The sequence below is a fragment of the Temnothorax nylanderi genome, unplaced genomic scaffold (assembly GCF_030848795.1).
Source record: "Temnothorax nylanderi isolate EJ_2023f unplaced genomic scaffold, tnyl_v1.0 TNYL_tig0366_pilon, whole genome shotgun sequence".
In the NCBI taxonomy this organism is placed as follows: Eukaryota; Metazoa; Arthropoda; class Insecta; order Hymenoptera; family Formicidae; genus Temnothorax; species Temnothorax nylanderi.
Genome location: NW_027249428.1, coordinates 166873 through 189873, shown reverse-complemented (window position 1 = coordinate 189873; position 23001 = coordinate 166873). Strand labels below are relative to the sequence as shown.

The following is a 23001-nucleotide window of genomic DNA, read 5'->3' as shown; positions in this document are numbered from 1 at the left end:
AACATTTTTTTTTCTAAAAACTTACAAAAGTTCCTCTATTGAATTTTTCTACTAATGTTACATTACCAACATAGAAAGATTTATTACTACTACAACTCGGAAAATTTATTGATTTATTGCTTCCGGCAAAAGAAGAGCTTGGATAGATTTTTGTTGTTCCTTTATTTCTTAGAAATATTTTTATTTAAAAATTTTTTAACTATTACACTTTTTGTATAAAATTTTTAGCCGATCTTTTTATTAACAAATTTTCTTAGCTCCCTACACTTCAGAATTTATAGTTTAAACTAACAAAATCTAGAAAAGTCTAGAAAAATCTAGAGTTTTCTAATTTTTTTCTGCGCGCGCCGACTAATTTTTCTAAAACGACGCAAGCGAAGTTAACGTTTTGACTAACGTTACGAAGTCAAAATCATTCGAGTCCCATCGTTCGAAGCGACAAGTCGTACACCAGTGAAAAAGTATAACTCTCACATCTGACTTTTCAATTAGTGTTTGTGTGTGTCTGTCGATATTACGAAGAAATAAGAACAATGGCTAGTCACAGAGAAGACGCTAATAATTCTGAGAAGCGGATGTTCACACGCGTTATTCCTGATAAAGGGATTTCCGATAAGGGACGCTACTTCGAGGGAAGAAACGAGCAATTACATATGCTGCTATCGACAACATATGGACTCAACAGCTCCCATACGAAGAGAATTCACGTGGGTTTACAAGCAACATCCGAGGAGGTTTTCGTGCCGCTGGTTAAATTAACCGGCAACTGTGCGGACGGCGTTTATTTCGACGAGAAATCGTGGCAGCAGTTTCAAGAGAACATGGGACTCGTGAGCGAATATTTAAATGGAGAAATATTGGAGAATGGAGAACATAATGGTACAGTATACTTTTTTTAATTTTGAAAACTTTTGTATATAATCTTTTATATAATCTTGTAATTATTTCTATATTTTATAACTTTTAACTCTTTTATAATCCTATGACTCAATGTTTTCACTAGCATCTTTTATTGAACTTTCAGTTTTTAAACAGATTTCATGCAACATAATGCCATAGTATACTTTTTTTAATTCTTTTAACATTGTGTAAGAGTGTAAGTGTTTTTCTTTCAAATAAATTTTTTTTAGGGGGGAGAAGTTTAATGAAAGATAAAGAAAATATTTATTTGAAAGAAAAACATTGATATTATGGACAGGTGCAATTAAGAATGGCAGTGCTCAATTTAAAGTCAACTTCGTTTGTGATATATTCTACTTTTGATAAAAATTTATTTATTCTAAGGGTGAATCGAAATGAAATATTTCTTACCACAATGTTAAAAGAATTAAAAAAAGTATAGGGAAGACCGGGGCTAGACCGTTAGTTTTTTTTCGGTGCCGATTTTTAACAACAAAATAAATAATTGTAGTTAAATGTGGTATACCACTGTAAAAAGTGAACCTTTAGCTACAAAATTTATACAGGAAATTTTTATCTACGTCGCTTTGTTTAACCGGTATAGAGCAAAAACGACAACGGTGCAAAAATTGAAATCTCAAAAATGCCGGGGTTTAACCGTTACACTGCATTTTCAATACATATACGTACATCTAATCCTGAAAAATGATAGGATACATCTTAATAATTGTTTTTTAAGAGAAAAATATAAAAATTTATTTAAAATTTTTATGCGAAACGTTATTAAAAAATAGTTACGAGGGTTCCTCTTTCCGCAGAAGTCACTCGCCCGACTTGTTTCACTCCTCGACGTCCGATGACTCTATTCGGTGTCTGAATGGTTGTAATTCCCGTCTCATCCATATTCCATATGCAGTGAGCCTGGAAATGCCCGGAAATGCCTTGGAAATGCACCCGGACTGCTTACTGACGGATTAACCCCAAACATAAGTTTCAGGTTTGATCGCCCACGAAATATTAGACATCAACGATAATGAAAAAACTACACTGGATTCGTGTTCAGCATGCATTACTCTTTATAATCACGTACCTCGAGATTTGGAGAGCAAATATTATAGCAGATATTACAAAATTTCCACGCGCAGAAAATGTAACTTTCACCTTCCGAAAACACGTTTGCCCTCGTAAAAATCATAACACGGCAGGTAACCTGCCGAAACTCCGTTGGTCACATGGGTACCATAAGCAGCGTTTACAATGTTAATAGCGAGTTCGCACAATATACAGGTTCCGAGATATTTGATTTGGCGGATTTACCCCGTTAGCGGTCTAGCCCCGGTCTCCCCTACCATGGCATTATGTTGCATGAAATCTGTTTAAGAACTGAAAGTTTAATAAAAGATGCTAGTGAAAACATTGAGTCATAGGATTATAAAAGAGTTAAAAGTTATAAAATATAGAAATATTACAAGATTATATAAAAGATTATATACAAAAGTTTTCAGAAATAGAAAAGGGTTAAAAGTTATAAGATATAGAAAGTTATTAGATATAGGAAGTCATTAGATATAGGATTATAAGATATAGAAAAAATTAAAAGAATGAATATATATTTATATTAATGTTAACATGTTAATGTGATAAAGTTTATTTTAAAAGTTGATATAAGATGATATATATGTGTTTAACATTTTAATAAACTACTTGGTATTACTCATTATGTGAAATAAAATAAAAAATATCAAAAATCCAACTGCCAAATTAAATTTTCGAGAAATAAAATCGAACATTTAAATTACAATCAACCTTACTTTTACAACCGCGAACTGAACACTTAATTCTGCTCGTAGATTTACAACGCGGAGAAAATTCCATATTAATAAAAATACAAAGCCAGTAACGCAAAACCAGTACGACCGCACGTCAAGCCTGTACAATGCCACGAGATCCGTAATACCATGCAGTGCTTTCACTTTCGACCACCAGATGTCATGGCGACGAATGTCAGATCCCAATACCGTACATGAAAAACTAAGATTAATAACGTAACAAAAAGTTTGAGCCTTCGCTACTATTTTGTGCAAAAGCACATGCAGGTTGATAGGATAAGCAGTATTGCGTGTAGCGAGAGATGGCGCAGCGATCGAACAAAGACAGATTACTATAGTTAAACAAGGACAGATATAGAGAAAACAGGACTAGAAATGTTGACATTACCGACGTCGAGGAAGTTCGGCCTTCGCTTTAGGATCCCCTTAAAGCGGTTTTCATATGTTTTTTCTTCCGACTCGCACAATTCTTCAGTATCTTCATCTGAAGAACTTTCATTATTAATAGGTTCAGGAGTTCGCAACAGCTTTTGCATATCTGCCTTCTGTTCGCCGCAAGGCGTTTCCATTGTCGACTAAAAATGATTGAAGATACTAGTTTATATTACAAATACAAAATATTATTAAAAAGTAGAAACATGCATAATATAACAAAAACGGAGAATATTCTGAATATAACGATTCATCTGAGATTGTTGTATTTAGCGTTTAACTTGTTTAACAGGGGAGTGATGAAGGATTTCCTCGCAACTGAATGTTGGTGGAAAATCTCTGACAAGAGTCGGTTTACATGGCACAAGTGATTAGAAACTTTTTCCTGATCTATAACGTCTTCTAACTATTTGATATTGCAGCGCCCAAGGCTAAGATTGCAATTGGTGCTGTCTTCTTAGCAATATATCTGTTACGATTGATATAATATCTGTGTTTACATTTGGAGCCACCGTATAAGAATCTTTTTTCCGAGAATAAATTTCTAAAATATGGTTTTTTTTCTTCTCTGGAAGATCTCTCATCCATTTTGTCCATGTGACTTTTAGTTCCTTATGAAAGTTAATCTTTAAATGTTTAGCTTCGTTAGAATCCATTCCCAGCAATTTTTGGATCTCATCTCTGTTGGTGTTCTCCTTGGCAATCACCTCAGTCTGGTCTGTAAAACTGTGGACTGTTCTTTAAATTAAGCTGAAACGTTCTGAGAAGACACGTCATCTTTTTCAACAACTGCCTTTACTGTAATATCTGAAAATAAGTACAAAGGAGGAAATAGAGGAAATAGAGGATAGAGCGAGACAAGAGTAGCACTTGTGCATTTTCGTGAATTCTTGTTTTTATTGAACTTTTTTATAAGATACTCAATGTCAAAAACGTGTGGTTGACACGTTCGTATAGAACTGATGAGTATTGTCTATTTAACTTACCATTAGACTTCCATTCTGCAGTCTTTGACTGATTGTGAGACCAGATCTGAGTGACTTGATGTCAAGACGGTATGGCGCCTAACTTTGAATTACACTCTAAAATGTTGTGAAATTAAGCACTGACGAGCAGTACTACATTGTTAATTCTCTATCATCGAGAACGAGACAGTTAATATAATATAATAGTAATGTTAATTATTATTTGAAACATTACAAATATGCCTGACATACATAACCTTGAAGAAGACGTATCGTATCAACTTAGTAAACTATCGTTTACAGCACTTACGGTCTGTAAAATAAAATTACATTCTATAAATTTTGAGATCCATAAAATTTTAGATTTTTGGAGTTATAAGATATGACATTCAAGTATTTATATACTTTGAACCGTCTGATTTTGACATAGCATAATAATAATACCAATTCGTGAAGGTTGTGTGAATCAATAGCCCGTTTGTTAATATGACGTAATATTATATTTTCGTCATTGAATCTTGTATTGTTGTTCATATCAGTATTATTAGTTAATTTTAATGTCACATTTTCCGCTTTGATGTCTGAACCTCAGATTAAAATCTCGAAAATGGCAATCCATAGTAACTGTGTCATAATATACATTGTCTACTTCTGTCTTTATAAGGAATTTAACCGGAAAAATTACTATTTTCAATATCACTCAGTCATAATAAATATCGTGATATCTGAATATAATAACGTGATTTTTTTGATGGCTGAATCGAGAAATGCAGTAGTTCTAATTGCCCAACTGATGATATATCTTACTTGACGCGCGAGAAGAATTCGAATCGGGAATCCGTTTGTCTCTACGTCTTATGTATATGATAGACAATGTGCAATTACGGACTGTAAAATAAAATTACGTTTTCTAAATTTTGAGATCTATAAATTTTTAGATTTTTAGAGTTATAAGAATTCGACATTCAAGTATTTATATACTTTGAATCGTCTGATTTTGACATATATTTGCTAAAATTGAATCACGGCTCATTAGATCGAAATGGGAAATAACATTTTACAATTTGCTGTTATAAAAATGCACTTGTTTATTTACTATTTACACGATAGGCTTAACGTACACTATAGAGAAGAATATGCCACTCAATATATTAAGTGAAACACAAGCTTTGGGACAACTAACCCGTGTGACTTCTAGCCCCGGTCTCCCCCAATAGAAAATAAAACTACTTACCTGCTTAAGAAAAAATAGATAAAATTGTAACAGAGCGAGCGAAAACACGATGTGCACTTTCCCAGGCAAAGCGAGATTGATATGTTTGAATGGCGGAGAAAGCGATGTTCCATAGATATATAGTTATTCATACGCGGGTTTAGATTTATAACACACTAGCTGGTTACCCGGGCTGCGCCCCAGAGGAAGGGACATATGTAATAAGACCTCGCTCTCCTTTTCCCCCTCCCCCTCCTCTCCCTCTCGCCCTCTCCTCTCCTCCTCGCTTTCTCCCTCCCGACCTCTCCAGCCCTCGCGTCCCTCTCCCCCCTCCTCTTCTCGCCCCCCCCCTCTCTCTCTCTCTCTTCTCATCTCTCCTCTTCTCTAAATTCTCTCTCTCCTCTCCTAACTCTCTCTCTCTCTCCTCTTCTCTCATAGCCTCCTCCTCTCTCTCTCTCTCTCTCCCTCCCTCCCTCCCTCCCTCCCTCTCTCTCTCTCTCCCTCCCTCCCAGCCATCACCCTCACTCCTCCCTCCCTCCCATCCCTCTCTCACTTTCTTTCTTTCTTCCCCCCTCTCTCTCTCGTCTTCCTCTATCTCCCTGCTCTCTTTTCCCTTCTCTCTTTTCTCTCCCCCTCTCCCTCTCTCTCCCTCTCTCTCCCCTTACCCCCCTCTCTCTCTTTCTCTCTCTCTAAAATGCTATAAATTGAAAAATATTACTTTTTTATCGACTGAAATGCAATTCTGTCGTATACAATACTTTGAGATTCACTCAATTATTTCCTAAAAAATTGGAAAAATTTCGTAACCAATTTCCAAAAAGATACCGGTTCCTAAAAAGATCGGTAACAAAAAACTATACAGTTTATAGCACTCCCCGGGAAATTCTACCCCTATTTTATATACAATTCTTTAAATTCGGTCAATTATTTCTCGAAAAATTAGAAAAATTAAAAAAAACCGGTTTCCAGAAAATCGGTAACAAAAAACTATACACTCTATAACATTTCCCGGAAAATTCTACCCCTATTTCATATACTTTTAGTAAAAATTTGATCCATTGGTTTCCGAGATCATAGCGAACAAAAAAAAGGCTAATTCGAAAAACTTCTGATACCGGTTTCCAAAGAGATCGGTAACAAAAAATTATACACTTTATGGCACTTCCCGGAAAATTCAACCCCTGTTTTATATACAATTCTTTGAGATTCCGTCAATTATTTCCCGAAAAATTGAAAAAATTACAAAAACCGGTTTCCAAAAGATCGGTAACGAAAAACTATACACCCTATAACACTCCCCGGAAAATTCTACCCCTATTTCATATAGGCTTGGTAAAAATTTGGTCCATTGGTTTTCGAGATCATAGCGAACAAAAAAACTGCAAACCCTGTTGCTTTATAATAATAGTATAGATAACAGACAATTTATTCTGACAAGGAAAACTTGGGAACTACGGAACGTCGATATGAATCATACTTTAACACAGTTTGTAGAGGGGGATCCTCTGAGTATATACCTAAAATATTATTAATTATTGACCAGCTATTTAAAAGTTATTAACAAAAAAAGATTTCAGCATCATGTATAAGACTATTGTTACTTTGTTGAGCAAAAAAGCAATAACAAATAAATAAATTTTGAAATAGTCAAAATTATTGATTTCTTATAAAATATAATATTAAGAATTTGACGGATAAGAAGTATATTAATTAATAACTAACTTTTCCTCTTACATACGTATATTAATGTAATCTTTACACTAGAATGAATCGTTAAACTTGTTGGTTTAACTTTATACTAAAACTACGTGCAATATTTCCGACTTATATAAGTATTATTTACATCTTCTATATAGCTTTTTCATATCTTCCTTATATCTTCTTTGCATCTTCTGAGTATAGAAAATTACTGCAAAGTATCCTCACGTATAATGTACGTGACTATTTTGCATTGCGATTACGCGTAAATGAGTGATATGTAAGTGATATAATATATAATACACTACCGTCAGAAAGTTTAGGACCGATCTATGTCCCAGGTAGCAAGGTGACGTCCATTTAACGTCATTTTTTGGTCATGTTCTGACGATTGCGACGTTATGAAATGACGTCAAAGTGCCGTAAAAATGACGTACTTTTGTCTCATCTCCGTGACGTCATATATTGACGTCACTAATACGTAATTAATGCCTTCTTGCTTTCTCGTCTGCGTTAAATCGTTCAGGATCAAATTTATCTGGATCAGGATAAATCGATGGATCCCGATGCAGTCCAAGTATTGGTATAAAAATCGAAGTCCCCTTTGGCAGGTGAATGTTCGTTGTCGGTAGATTAATATCTTTGGTACAAATGCGATTCAACATTGGAAGAGGTGGATATTTCCTCAGAGTCTCTGGAATATGTAAAAGAAAAGTAAGAAAATATATCTCATCCAAAATACAAACCATTTATTTAAACTTACATATTATAATAACGAAATATTTTTGTTATTTATTATAAAATACTTGCCATTTTTATTACTTTGGTTAGATAAGGCATTTTGTTCATAGCGTCATAGGTCAGATCATGCTTTGTCAACGTTTGGTCGATTTCCTTGTGAACTTTGTCTTGTATATCTCGATGATGAGCTAATTCGTATAAAGCAAACGTTGCCGTCGCCGCGGAGGTTTCGAAGCCAGCTAGGAAAAAGATAAAACTTTGCGCAATAGCTTCCGCCATGGTAAGCTTATTTATGGTTGCTGCAGGTGAATAAAATAATATAGTTTTTTTTTAATAATCTGTTTCAAAAGAAATCTTAATTATTTGATTTACAAAATTGCAACGTAAGTAAATAATTCTTTCTATATACACGCAACACTGATGAACAAATTGTTTGTGAAATATCGGTCTGGCATGCTGGATTCGTTTCCCCATATAAAGTTGCCTTTCGTGGTAAATATATTATGTGTATAGAATAAGTGTACTTCTAAAAATAATTTGTTTGTAGAAATTTCTTGACACTGATTGACATTGCACTTTATTCTACCGAAACGTAAAGGCCTACAGTGCTCCATAATCGAATTACAATATGTTATATGTATAAGTTGTCCAGCTGCCATTATATCCGCACTATATCACGGAGAATGTCTTACTAAATGTGACATACTGACTACGCCAAAGAAAGTATTCGAAATAACCGTTTGATGAAGGTTGCAGAGAAATATGTGAATTTCTTCTCCTCTTCTAAATAAAAAGTCCGTACCGGACGAAACGATAGCCCTGCCGGACCGTGCGTTAATTCCGCCGAATTAACCTTTTATAGGCAGGTTGGTATTTTTATTAACCGTGGTAAAAAAAGTAAGTCTAATTACTTTCCAGTTTGGAAAGTAATAATGCAATGCAATCATTAGCACGCTCTAATGCTATTCGTAAAGTACGATTTTGAAATTCCAGAGTAGATAACCTACTCTGCAACTCGTCGCATTTAGCAGTATCGACTGCTGTTAGCTTATTTGCGTACAATAATTTCACATCGGTCGATTGAGCTCTTGCTCTGCACTATGGACAATAAGTCGAGTCGCGTAGCCATTTCACAATACATTTTTGTCCAAATAGATGCCCACAATTTAGGGAACACAGACGGTGTTCGCCTGTGTTAGACCATGCCTCTAAACATATAGGGCATATATTCTCGTCATAATTAACACTCGCCATAATTCGATAAGAATCACTTTATATAATTATAATACGGAATAGTGTCGTGCTTTTAATAAGCCTTTTCCTCTATCACCACTTGCATCTCTTCAGCGTTTCAAACTTCTTCTTCTTCCTCGTTCATCATCATCTCGTCGACCAACGCGTCGATGCCCAGCATAAAAAGGGATCGGTTAGATTTTTGCTGTTCCTTCATTTCTTAGAAATATTTAGGTTTTGGATTTTCAGGGGGTTTATCTTTGGATTGCTTTACAATACAGTATTTGGATTTTCAGGTTTTCTCAAGTACACTTTTGGTCGTTGTTGTTGTTTTGCTGCTTGAGATGGTTGATTTAGATTGGGTAATTTGTTATCCATTTTGAACTTTGAAAAAACACCAATATTTTCTTTGGGGTTGTTTGCGAACTTTGCACCGCAAAAAAATTGGGCGGAGAAATTCTAGTACTCGCTTTCGAGGATCCCTCCTACGCTTGATGATCGCGTGCAGATTCCGTTTTTGAGGGGGTAGAACTTCCGGGTCCACTAAAATAATTTTACTTATACCGGGTTGATTGATATGACAGTGGTCGATCTTCCCCAGACCCGCTCGGGAGTATTTAACGAACAAAAGAAATTGTCACGAGCCCAAGGTGACAGTGAAGCGGTCGAATTCGCGACAGCGACAAAAACATATTCTTTTACTTAAGGGTTTACAAAAAATTTTTTATTGAAAATTCCTAGTAATGTTATATTCCACCATATAACTAGAGGAATTTATTATCGCATCTCAGAAAATTTATTGCTTTATTGCTCCCAGCATAAAAAAAGATCGGTTAAGTTTTACACGAAAACATATTTTTTACTTAAGGACTTGCAAAAAATTCGGGAGTCAAAAGCCGATAAGTCAGCCAGACCCGCAATAACGCCAACGATCTCAATGCCTACGCCTATCGACCCAAAACCCGCGATGGCGAAAACGAGAACGTCACGAGCTCAAACGTTGACGTAAATCCGCGAAATAAACCCGTATTTAATGAACTCTCGGGGATCCTACAGTCGATAGACTACCTTTAAATAAAGAGATAAAAAGAAAAAGGAATAAATGGAACTCGCTACACTTGATGACTTCCTTGATATCTTTGGAATTTGCGAATCGGATAGCGGGCCCTTCATGATGTGGATGTAGCCGCGTCCTGGGTTAGATTTCGCGCACAGATTTTAACTCGGAATCGGAACTCAACCAGCAGAAATGAAGCTGAGAAGAGACTAAAGCTCAAGAAAGCGAATCCCGCGATGTCAGAGTTTATATAGGAAAGTTTAAGGGGTGGATTTTATCATAGGATGTGTCAGTTGCTATTCTGACGATTTTAGTTGGTAGGATGTTTTTTTACCCAGGATGTAGATTTGAGTTTTCGCCTATCTCTTGACGAGCTAAGTACAGTGATTTTTACGGCTGTTTATTGGCGAATTTTGTCAAAAAGCTCCCACCGTTGAATTTTGAGGGCGCAAGCTCTTTTTCCAGTGACTCACTTAGTTTTTCGCCAAATCAAAATTATACAATAGGCGATGACGCTCCCACATTGCTCACCAATAAATAATTTCAAAAACTTAAATGTACATCCTGGGTGAAAACCATTACCATTATTCTACCAACAAAAGAACAGAAAAACTGAACAGAAATACTAAACACATCCCTCAACAAAATTTACCTCTTAAAGTTTCTTATACATATAATCCGCGACTTTTCGTCAGTTCAGCTCCAATTCCAGTTCCAGTCAGTATTTTTCGTTTACTGACTACCAGTCTTTTCTTCAGGTTTTTGCGGGTCCAGTACCGAAGCAAACGTTTATTGCGTGCAGTTTAAGTTCAGTAGCGTGTGCTTTATTAAATTCTGTGTGCATCATCACCGCAACACCAAACCTACCAAGTTCCGACGAAGCCTTTACGAGGGTGCAGAGCCTTAACGAATTTACTCTAATCCAGACCGTACGAAGCACAGCTTCGTATCAAGTACTAATAAGTTAGATTATTCTTTTTTTATTTGAACGGAAGTCTTCTCTTCAAACTCTCGAATTTCTGGACGTGTTTCTACCCTTCAATTTAACCTTTTAAGTCTTTCAATCTACATTTTCACCATCGGTACTTCGGGTTAGCTGATTAACGTCAGCGTCCAGACCCGTATCACTTCCATTCCCGCTACTTCGGGTTAGCTAATTAACGTTAGCGTCCAGACCCGTATCACTTCCATTCCCGCTACTTCGGGTTAGCTGATTAACGTCAGCGTCCAGACCCGTATCACTTCCATTCCCGCTACTTCGGGTTAGTTGATTAACGTCAGCGTCCAGACCCGTATTACTTCCATTCCCGCTACTTCGGGTTAGCTGATTAACGTCAGCGTCCAGACCCGTAGCATTTCTTATTACGATAAATAAACAAATCCATAAAATCGTCCACAAGCAATCGAGAGACTTGGTCAAGTTGACTTCCAGCGCGGTTATCAATAATTAAATGATTTACAACAATCAAATAAATTTTAGTGGATCCGCGCATTCTCAGTTATAAACGAAGGAAATCAGCCGCCAAGCACGTGCGGAATCGTCGGAACAGGCGGGCGTGTCGCCAACAATTATCAGAAAACGAAATTTCTCACGCAAATTCGGATTCCCTGCGACCCGCAACTCCATCTCCTCCTCCATCATCTGACAGAGTCAATCCCTCAAACCTGAGGAATTACCTTCCTTACCCCTTAATTGCCTCCCACGTCCGAGCAAAATTCACTCCCTTCCTTTCCTCTCACGTATCGGATATTTCACCACCAATGAATAATCTCGAAAACTAAAATCTGGATGAAAATATCTTACCAACAAACCCTCAAAACAGAAAACCTGACACATCCCACGACAAAATCCACCTCTTGAAGTTTCCTACGTAAACCGCGACATCGCAGAACTATCATCAATACCATTTTACCGCCACTATCAGTCACTCTGAGTTCCGAGCTGCTTAATCTTGAACCATGTGTCAAACTTAAATTGTACGCATTACTTCCGCAAGCCTAAGTGTTAACAAGTGCCGACGAAAGCCATCACGAAACCACAGGGCCTCAGAAATTTCGGGACACAGTCGAGTAAAAATTAAACCAGCAAATAGTGAGTCCTGTTTTTTTCCCTTTCTCTTTTCTATTTCTCCCCCTTATTAGGGATGATCCATCAAACTCTCAAATCTTCGGGCTTCATTAAATATAAGTTTTATTCTTAAATTTTATTTTGGTAACTTGTGGATACCGCCAGTTCAACTCATCGGTATCGATTTGGTCGATCGACGTTGGCATTTAAATTTGTGGCGATTTTGCTGTCGCTGCAGATATGGCTTGACCTATGTCAACCTTCGAACTCTCAGCGTCTCTTTATTTTCGCTGCCGCGGATTCGGATGTTCGCTATTTGAATTTATAGCGATTTCGTTATTAATATTTCCTTAATTTTGTTTTAGTTGTTACAATTTTTTACATAACAATTTTTATCTCGATACCATTCCAAAAAATGTCGTAACCCAATATATGTTGCAACATACGTAATATAGCGGGTGCTTTGATGTAACATGAAAAGGATAATAACGAATTAATTTTACAAGTAGTGCTGGTTTCCGGCATAAGAGGTTTTATAATGGAATTATCCAAAGTATCCAAATGGAGAGATTCTTGTTGAATCTGGACTACGAACAAATCCCATATTCGTAATTCTGATTTTGACATAGCATAATAGTAATACCAATTCGTGAAGGTTGAGTGAATCAATAGCCAGTTCGTTAATATCATATTTTCATCATTGAATCTTGTATTGTTGTTTATATCATTATTATTAGTTAATTCTAATGTCACATTTTCCGCTCTGATGTCTGAATCTGAGATTAAAATCCCGAAAATGGCAGTCCATAGTAACTTTGTCATAAGAGTGTCTTTTTGTCTTTATAAGGAATTTAACCGGACAAATTACTATTTTTAATATCACTCAGTCGTAATAAATATCGTGATATCTGAATATAATAACGCGATTTTCTTGATGGTTGAATCGAGAAATGCAGTAGTTCTAATTGCCCAACTGATGAAATATTTTACTTGACACGTGAGAAGTATTCGAATCTGGAATCCATTTATCTTTACGTCTTATGTATATGATAGACAATGTGCAATTACGGACTGTAAAATAAAATTACGTTTTCTAAATTTTGAGATCTTTAAATTTTTAGATTTTTGGAGTTATAAAAATTCGACATTCAAGTATTTATATACTTTGAATCGTCTGATTTTGATATATATTTGCTAAAATTGAATCACGGCTCATTAGATCGAAATGGGAAATAACATTTTACAATTTGCTGTTATAAAAATGCACTTGTTTATTTACAATAACCTTTATATTTGGATTCCATCCTTTGATAGTCATCGCAAGATCTGCTGTAATCAGATTTTCAATCTTTGATTCCAGATTGAAAAGATGTTGCGACAGCGGTTTTGTCTTTTCGTGAACAGTGAAGAGTTCTCTGTCGGTGAACATTGGGGATATCCTTAATTAAATCTGAATTCTTTACGATAAGGATGGGTGTCCTCCCATTGAATATCCCAATCAACGGCTTTGTAATCGTGGTACAATTTTATTGAATAATCACTCAAGATTACTTTTCCAAGCATAACATCTTTTAAGTTGTTGAATACCGATATCGGTCGTGGACCACGGACGCCGCGTGATTTCCAAAAGTCGAAGTTCGACGTTAGGTAATAATAGAGAGCGAGAATGATGGCGGCAATGCCGCATAGGATTTGGAAGTTTTCCATCCCGCAATCGCCGATCGATTATCACGACCGCAACCTTTGACCAATGTCGGTAATATGACTGCATCATTTGTTATCTTTTTCAAAATTTCTATATCCAAGGTCCACCTGTTTGGAATGTTCTTGATAATGTTTAATTTGTAAGATTTCTTTATATATTCAATCATTTAAGTAAAGGGAATAGGTACTCGAAATTAAGGTCTATTTTTTTGCTTCTTCTTCAGGCAGCTTTTTTTGGATTTTTTTCGTATTTCACGTCGAAATTGCATACCATGAACATCTTCGTTTCACGTTTATTTCGAAGGGCCTGGTGCATTTTCGTCAGAACCGTCTTTTCTCCTTTTCTCTTACGATGTAATTATATTTTCCGGTTTTGCGGATGTTACGTCCTGGGAACTCCACGATTTCCCTTTTTCGCTTAAATTCCTCTGCGCTCAGGATAGCCGTTAAGATTAGGATAAGGTAAACTAAGCACGGACGGTTGTCGATCGACGAGTGAGCCTTGATCCTTGCACATTCCTTTTCCTTTTTTTTTTATAAGGGTAAAGTATCTGTTTACCTAGGCGCTTAAACGCAACCTTCCAAATGACGAATTAGTGACGGACGGGGCATACGTAACAGGATTTTCATCGGCTTTGTCAGGCCTAAAACTGAAAGAATGTAAACCTGGCGACTCGACGCGCCAAATGGGCCTTAATGGGTTGATGAAGATCTTTATTGCATCAAGCGAGCTTTCAAAATGCACGTACGATGTTTCCGGCAAGCGGAAACAAAGCCTGAGACGTGTCCGTAAATACACGTGGCTGAGTTTTTGCTTGCATTTAAGATTGAGAGGTGTGCATCGTCCGTCAACACTAAAAAAGAAACCCTAATAAAGGAGAAACCTAACCGAAAAACAAGTGAGTCACTGGAGGAAGCGATGGGTTGCACCCCCAATAAGGCAGTGGGGGCCTTACGAGAAGACTCGCCAATGAACAGTCGGAAAAATCGACAACCGTCTCTAAACTTCTAGGATAGGCAAAGACTTAAGAATCTAGCTCTTGGATGAGAAACATCTCGCCCAATAAGAAATCCTTCAGACAAAAATTAGAAACATCCCTCCAACCAGAAGTTCCCAAAATGAAAACCTGACACATCCCACACGCGATTCACCCTTCCCATCCTTAGAACTTTCCTATATAAATCTCGACATCGCAGCACTTGCTCTCTTAGTTCAGCTTCTCTTCTGACGGTTCACCTCTTCGGCCCAGTTCAATTTACTTCGCCTCTCTTCCGTTTACGAACACTATCACATTCAAATCCGATCTCAAGTTTTAAGTTAAATTCTGTGCGTAGACTTAAACTCACCGAGTGTCGACGAGAGGCTATCCACAGGGCCCAAAGAGATCCAGCTAGTTACCCACGGGACTCAAAGAGATTCAGCTGTTCTACTTTAGTTTGATCAGCACCAAGAAGTAAGTCCTCTACATACCTATTCACATACTGATATCGGGCCCCTTTTATCATTATCTTACCCCTTTTGTATTCACTCGAACACTCACGCGTTCGGGAAGTCCCTCGGTTAAACATTAAACATTAACCCTTCCAACCCTCCAATTCTTTTCACTATTCCGAATTAGCCGATTTATCGGTGGATTCGGGGGAATCTCTATTGTTCCGAATTAGCCGATTTTTCGGTGGAGTCGGAATAATCTCTGTTCGTTGTTCCGAATTAGCCGATTTATCGGTGGATTCGGAATAGTCTCTATTGTTCCGAATTAGCCGATTTTTCGGTGGAGTCGGAATAATCTCTGTTCGTTGTTCCGAGTTAGCCGATTTGTCGGTGGATTCGGAATAGTCTCTATTGTTCTGAATTAGCCGATTTTTCGGTGGAGTCGGAATAATCTCTGTTCGTTGTTCCGAATTAGCCGATTTATCGGTGGATTCGGAATAGTCTCTATTGTTCTGAATTAGCCGATTTTTCGGTGGAGTCGGAATAATCTCTGTTCGTTGTTCCGGATTAGCCGATTTGTCGGTGGATTCGGAATAGTCTCTATTGTTCTGAATTAGCCGATTTTTCGGTGGACTCGGAATAATCTCCCTTCGTTGTTCCGAGTTAGCCGATTTTTCGGTGGGCTCGGAATAATCTCTCTCTATTATTTCGAGTTAGCTGACTCGTCAGTGGATTCGAGGTATTCTTTTGATTTCTTTAATCTCCGAAACCCGAGGTGACTTCCCCACAGTTAAAGGACTTTAATATTTAACAATCCGCTAACTTGTAGTGGATTCGGGCTGTCCCACCCACAAGAGGTCGAAAAACGCCGCGAGACACGAAAGGAATCGTCGGAACAAGCGGGGGCGAAGGGAGCTTGACATCCCTCAGGAATCGATCAACGCAGGTCCTCCGCGACTCGCCACTCCACCCCCTCCCCCAGCCTTTACAGAAGAACCCTGTTCTTCACAGCAGAATCGCCCCGTTTTCCCCCTTTCTCGCCCTGTCGTCCTGCCTTCTCGCCCTTTCCCCCCATCTTCTCGCCCTGTTTGTCGCGTGGCCCCGTTTCGCGTGGTCCCCGTCAACCCCGATCCCGCCACCCTCCTCGAACCTCCCCACTCCCCCTCCTCTTCCCGAGGACCATCCCCGACTCCGTCGACCGCCTCGACCCTTGACACCCACGAGGAAATGGTCGGTCCCGAAATAGTGACCCTAGATTGACAATTATTTTTTTTTATCCATAAATTCTTGTCCCTCTGCTTTCACTCCCCAAATTTTTCTTTATATTTAGTTCTTAATGTCGACTTAAATTAGTTTCAAGTACTCATAAACACCGCACGCACACCTAACCAAATCATTATGCTATTCAATCCCGATCTCGATGTAATAATAGCGGGCAGGATGTCCACTTGCAAATAGATTTCCCCTCAAAAGGTCCTGCCCGATCGCCCCGCACTTTTGTTATACCCGCGAAGAATGCGCATACCAACTCTCCATTATATACATATACACATTTTACACTAACGCCTAGTTTATAATTATATTTTTTTTTTTTTTAATACTAAATAACATTTTTTTTATGTCAAATAAATATAATTACTTATGTTAAAGACATCTCCATTCTTTCTTTAATTTAAGACCTCAATTACCACCCATCTCCCACTCGAAATCGCACGAGGTCCGATCCTAAGTTAAAGGGATTAAATTCCTTGATTTAAAAAAGGACCGACGATCGCACCGCTCACGGAAGGCGTCCTAGGGTCCCTGCGGACCCTGACCCTTCCAGAGTCATAAAAGTGCGTTCGGCTCGCGCCACGCGCCTCAGAGCGCGTACCTGCGAGCAGTATTCTTAAGCGTCTAGTTGCGTCCTTCCTTACCCCGACCCCTCTGGTTAGCCTTTCCTTCGCTTTACCAGATTTTCTTATACTAATCCCGGGGTTGGACGTAACACGGAGTTATAAGAGAATTCGACATTCAAGTATTAATGTACTTTGAATCGTCCAATTTTGACATATTTGTTAAAATTAAACTAATTTGCGTCGTCAAAATTTTTAGGATAAAATTTTCCATACGTAACGAGCTATTCCGGGAGCGTCGGTGGTCAAAATATAAGATTCTGAAAAGTCGAGATATTGCAAAACTGGTCCTTCGCTTAATTTTTAATACCTTAAAAGATTCTTCTTGAGCAGATGTCCATTCAAAACGCGTATCATTTTTTAATTAGTTGATGGATCTGTCACAACTTATTCCAGTAACTGTAACAATTTACCCCACATATGGGGCTGATTGTTATAATTGTAGTCGCCTTATAATTATCATTGATGCAAAACAACAAAATTAATTATACTATTTAATTAAAAAAATTAAATTTTTGTGTTTTATATATATACGTTTTATATATAAACAAAATGTAATATTTGCTCTTTGTTCCATCTTATTAGACACGGTAGTGTCTCGCGCCAAGTATACGCGGAGCGAGGCCGACCGTGACTCTTTTACGCGACGCGACGGGTTGCGAGTACTCAAGATGTTGAGATCTCGATAACGAGTGAACGGATCAAGTTCTAAGTAGGCTTGATCAATAGCTTGAGGTCGAATTAGGGGGGGGTTTCTCTTATAATATTTCCGCTACGTGCCCTACGAGCGGAGATATTGCGACGCAAAGTCCAAATGTGAAAATTTATTTTTAAGATACTTCTTCTTCTACGTCGACCGTCTCTCATGCCATGCCATGCCATCATTTCATTGGCTGGAATCGCGTCCTTTTCACTTTTTCGACACTGGCGGCGCTTTCGCCAGCGCGCTGTCACAGTCAGTTCAGTTAATACGTGTGTGTACTGCGCGCAGTGCAGATAGTGCGTTCAGTGCGCTGTCACTGTCAGTTCAGTTAACCTATCGAGAGACACGGTAGTGAGCCGGAGCGAGACCGACCGTGACTCTTTACGCGACGCGACGATTAATATTTTTTCTGATTCAAGGTAATTGTTTTATTTACATATAATTATCCTATTATTATACGACGCGAAGCGTGACCGCACCGTGACTCTTTTACGCGACTAAGTGCATGTGACAGGAATTGTAATAGTTTACGTTTACGTGAGTATTACTTCTGTAGTAACTTATACGAACGATATCATCGTAGTTACTATAAAATCTCCAGTTTATGCGGAGGAATTATCGTATCGTTCGTAAGTTACTACAGAATTAAGTAACGCTCGCGTAAACATAGTATAGGTTAGATTACCGATTTCTTACAAATTTAACATAAAACGCGATTTTACATAAAACGCGAGATTCATTTATGAGAGCTTTCCAGCAAGCGACACAAGTCGACACAGGTATCGTTTTGTCTTTGTTACTCCAAAATGCCAAAAAAGAAAGATAGAACGACGTTTGTGTCGGCTTGTGTCACTTGCTGGAAAGCTCCCTATGTATGTAAGTTTAACGTCTATATGAAATAATTTTCCTAAATGTAATGTAAAAATAACACGATGTTATATATGCAGTTTGGCGTGAATATATATATATATATGTGTGTGTGATTTCTGCCCAGTGCTCTAAATGTTATGTGATTTTTGCCCAGTGTTTTATGCTTTGATATAGATAGAAGGAACGTGAAAAAGAGCAGGAAAAGGAAAGAACGTTAGCGGCGAAGCAGACAGAAAAGAACAAACAGAAGAGACAGATTCAAGCTTTGTCTTTTAATCTGGATGAAGCCGAAGATGTAGCTGAGATGTCTTCTGACGAAGACAATGCCGAAAAATCCCTGCAGTCAGAAAATGTGCAATCTGATGGCCCCGCGATTAAGAAGATTAAGAAAAATCCAGATGTAGATACAAGTTTCTTGCCAGATAGGGAAAGGGAGGAGGAGGAAAATAAACTTAAGGAAGAATTGAGGCAAGAATGGGCTAGAAAGCAGAACGCGTTGAAGGAAGAAGAAATTGAGATCACATTCAGTTATTGGGATGGATCTGGCCATCGTCGGAGTGTTATAATGAAGAAAGGTGAATGTCTTAGTGATTTATTAAAATACTCCAGTGTCACTTTTGGAGTAACATTGGCGTGATATATAATGTTCTACGGCATAAATTATTAAATTTTCACATACAGGTAATTCTATCTATCAGCTTCTTCAGAGATGTTTAGAAGTTTTGAGGCGTGAATTCAGCGAGCTTAAAACAGTAATGGCAGATCAGTTAATGTATGTCAAGGAGGATCTTTCTTATATTACCGCACCATTATACGTTTTACGATTTTATTGTAACTAAGGTAAAGATACTAAATGATAAAACTTATGAAGCAATATCACAATGTTGGCATGTTATTTTAATGTATGTAATATTGCGATTAGGCACGAGGAAAAAGCGAACCTCTGTTCACATTTGACGTTTACGATGATATTCGTGTTATGCACGATGCTTCTGTCGAAACCGAGGAATCACATGCCGGAAAAATTTTACTTAGGTATTTATCATTAAAAGAATACTTTGTATAATTCTCTTTTATGTTATTTCTCATTAGATCATGATACGAGAGGAACAAACACATTTTTCCAGCGAGTAGATGGGAACTTTTTGATCCAACGAAAAGTTACGACAAGTATACAGTGTCGAATAAAATAGGAAGAAAGACAAAATCTGATAAACTTAGATTCAACGAATTGTCTAATTTCGTTTAAAGGATTCAGATTCAAAGGACTGTAATTTAGTAGAGCTACATAATCGAGTAAATGAATTAAATATTATCACATAACTAAATGAATTAAAATCACAGTCCTTAAAAATACAATGTAGCTATATATATATACGCGTATATATATTGTAATATGTTGTAATATATTGAAATATGTTGTAATTGTAATATATTGTAATATATTGTAATATATTGTAATATATATATATATGTATATATTACTCTGTTGAACAATGAATCAATTGTACGATGAAACAAAGTTATTTATCTGGTTATTAATATTTACAGTCCTTTGAATCTGAATCCTTTAAACGAAATTGGACAATTCGTTGAATCTAAGTTTATCAGATTTTATCTTTCTTCCTATTTTTATCCGACACTGTATACTTGTCGTAACTTTTCGTTGGATCAAAAGGTTCCCATCTACTCGCTGGAAAAATGTGTTTGTTCCTCTGGTACCATGATCTAATGAGAAAAAATAAAAAAATAACATAAAAGAGAATTATACAAAGTATTCTTTTAATGATAAATACCTAAGTAAAACTTTTCCGGCATGTGATTCCTCGATTTCGACAGAAGCATCGTGCATAACACGAATATCATTGTGAACGTCAAATGTGAACAGAGGCCCGCTCTTTCCTCGTGCTTATAGATATCCATTAACAGGTGGTACTTATGATCGGCAGTCCAGACTCCGAAAAATCGCATTTTGCAAAGAATTATCTGAAGGAATACGGATACGTCAACAGAGACACTTTAGGCAGCTGGCAGAAGTGCATTGCCGCAGTCCAACAATATACTTGAATCAAGGAAAAAGTATAGTTATAGACAATACCAATCCCGATCCAGCTTCGAGAAAGAGATACAGGTAGCCAAGAAGCGCAATGTCTCGGTCAGATGTTTCGTTATGACGACAAGTATAGAACACGCGAAACATAATAATAAGGTAAGGAAATTAACATTAACCGTCATCGTGTGAAAGAATCGTATGAAGTGATGTATCCGAAAATTTGAATCAATTTATTATTATATTACAGTTTCGCGAGTTGACTGATCCAAGCCACATTCCAATCAACGAGATTATTATCAACTCCTACGTGTAAGTAGATTTTAGATATATAAATTTGAATGCATTTTTACTTAAAATTCCATATATTATTTTAACCATAGGTTTAACTTTTAGGGTTTTGTTATATTACTTAAAATTATTTTCAGGATATTGTAACACCCTAGGACATGAAAAACATTGAAGAGAACAAAAAGTCGGGTAAACGAAGACGCGGTGGTGGCAACGAGGATGACAACGCAGAACAGTCTATTGGAGTGAGAAAACGAATGAAAGTAAAGAGCAAAAGGAAGTGAGGATGATATTGAATTAGATTAATCATGTTTATTGTACATGTATCTTTTCATATTCATATTGAATAATCGTAATTAGCTAATTGTCATAAGTTCATTAATGTAGGGAGCAACTTGAAAAGAAAAAAACCGAGACCCTTAGCAATGTGCCTCTAAATTAATAAGCGTTTGTGTAATATAATGATACGATATTGATATGACATAATTAATGGAAATGCACCGGCCATTGCGTATCATAAGCCTGAATTCTGACCATCGATTTTTGCTAGCTCACGATAATTCCTAACCGATCACAGACCCGACAAATACGGCATTGGCATTGTGGCACAGGCTGTCAAGTTGAGACTACTCTATTTTGAATTTTGTGATATAGACCGAAGGAGGCGTGTGCAATGGTCATGTCGATGTTTATAACGACTCTCCTTGTCGCACCATTCGAAGAGGTGTTTTGCGAAGACCCGTTATTCCAAGAAATGTAATAAACTTTTGAACAGTGCCTTCAGAATTATAACACGAAGGTCTACTAGAAGTATAAATGCTTTCTTACTGACAGATAATCGATAGACGAACTAACATAAGGACGAAGAATCATACAAATATCAGAGCTTAACGGAGAATGTGTATGAGGAAATTTTTTATCATATTTTCTTTTTATTCTATTTCATAAGCCTTCCGCTATTGTTTTGGAACGAGCCTTTGCTTTTTCGCGAAACTTTTCTACGATATTTACGTTTTACGATTTTACTACCTTTTAGGTTTACTCTTACAATTTTACATCACGCGCGCGCGCGGTATATTCTCTATTTGTACTACATTTATTATAACGTACAATTACAATTGCGCGATACTTTACGCGAGTAATGTATTACATTAGGTAGAGAGGAGCGTATCTAGAACGAATTGGGACACGGAGCTTGCGTTACAAACTCGACTCGCTACATTTGCAGCCTCCGAGTCGTGAAACGGTTTCGCAACGACGGGAACGCCCTACGTGCGGTACGGATATCATTAGAAATCCTTAAAAAAAAGAAGTATTAGCCTCTGTATTTATTGGGGTGTTCGCGGCGTTTCGTTTACCGGAATGCCTCTGTCTGTGATCGCTTTAATCTTATCGAAGTGTCCAAGCGCTTGCGGCGACTCGATATTCATAATCGGTAAGCTCGCGAGAGAGAGAACAAATAAAGACAATTTGCAAGATAAAAATAAAATAACGAAGACTAATTTAGCTTAATGTGCTCCGTGCGGGAGCTTGAACACTGCGCATAATCCTTAAAGATCTCACAGGTAGATACCATTTTAAAACGATCATCATGTACCTTGAAAGTATAGACTTTGTTATGTTAATGTAATGATGAACGTCTGTAATAAAAATGCGCAAAAAATCGCACTTGATCGCATTGTCAATAATACTCGAAAAAAAAAAACAAAGTGGTAGTATTATACCTCGAAATAACACCCTGTACATACTGTTTATAAAATGCGTAATACTACAAAAAGGCGTGATATTCGTACAAAATTACCTTTTTTAAAATAGAGAAGAACACTGATCGCATAGTGCAGACCAAACGCTTTGGACCAAACGCTATGGTACATGAGCATATTTACAGTTCGAAGACCAAGAGGCAGAGCCGCGGGGATA

At 37.3% G+C, this 23001-nt stretch overlaps 2 long non-coding RNA genes and 1 pseudogene across 2 annotated transcripts; 2 read left to right on the top strand and 1 right to left on the bottom strand.

The window, feature by feature from the left end:
- Nucleotides 1-1458: 1458 nt before the first annotated feature.
- On the bottom strand, nt 1459-2245 carry LOC139781825 (uncharacterized). The gene is made up of 3 exons (XR_011720693.1): nt 1991-2245; nt 1699-1866; nt 1459-1598 (listed from the first exon to the last, which is right to left on the bottom strand). It is a non-coding gene; the product is annotated as an uncharacterized lncRNA (long non-coding RNA).
- A 7110-nt stretch (nt 2246-9355) lies between these two features.
- Nucleotides 9356-19565, top strand: LOC139781821 (protein FAM50 homolog; annotated as a pseudogene).
- Nucleotides 19566-20598: 1033 nt separating this feature from the next.
- On the top strand, nt 20599-22749 carry LOC139781824 (uncharacterized). The gene is made up of 3 exons (XR_011720692.1): nt 20599-20949; nt 21041-21102; nt 21219-22749. It is a non-coding gene; the product is annotated as an uncharacterized lncRNA (long non-coding RNA).
- Nucleotides 22750-23001: the final 252 nt, after the last annotated feature.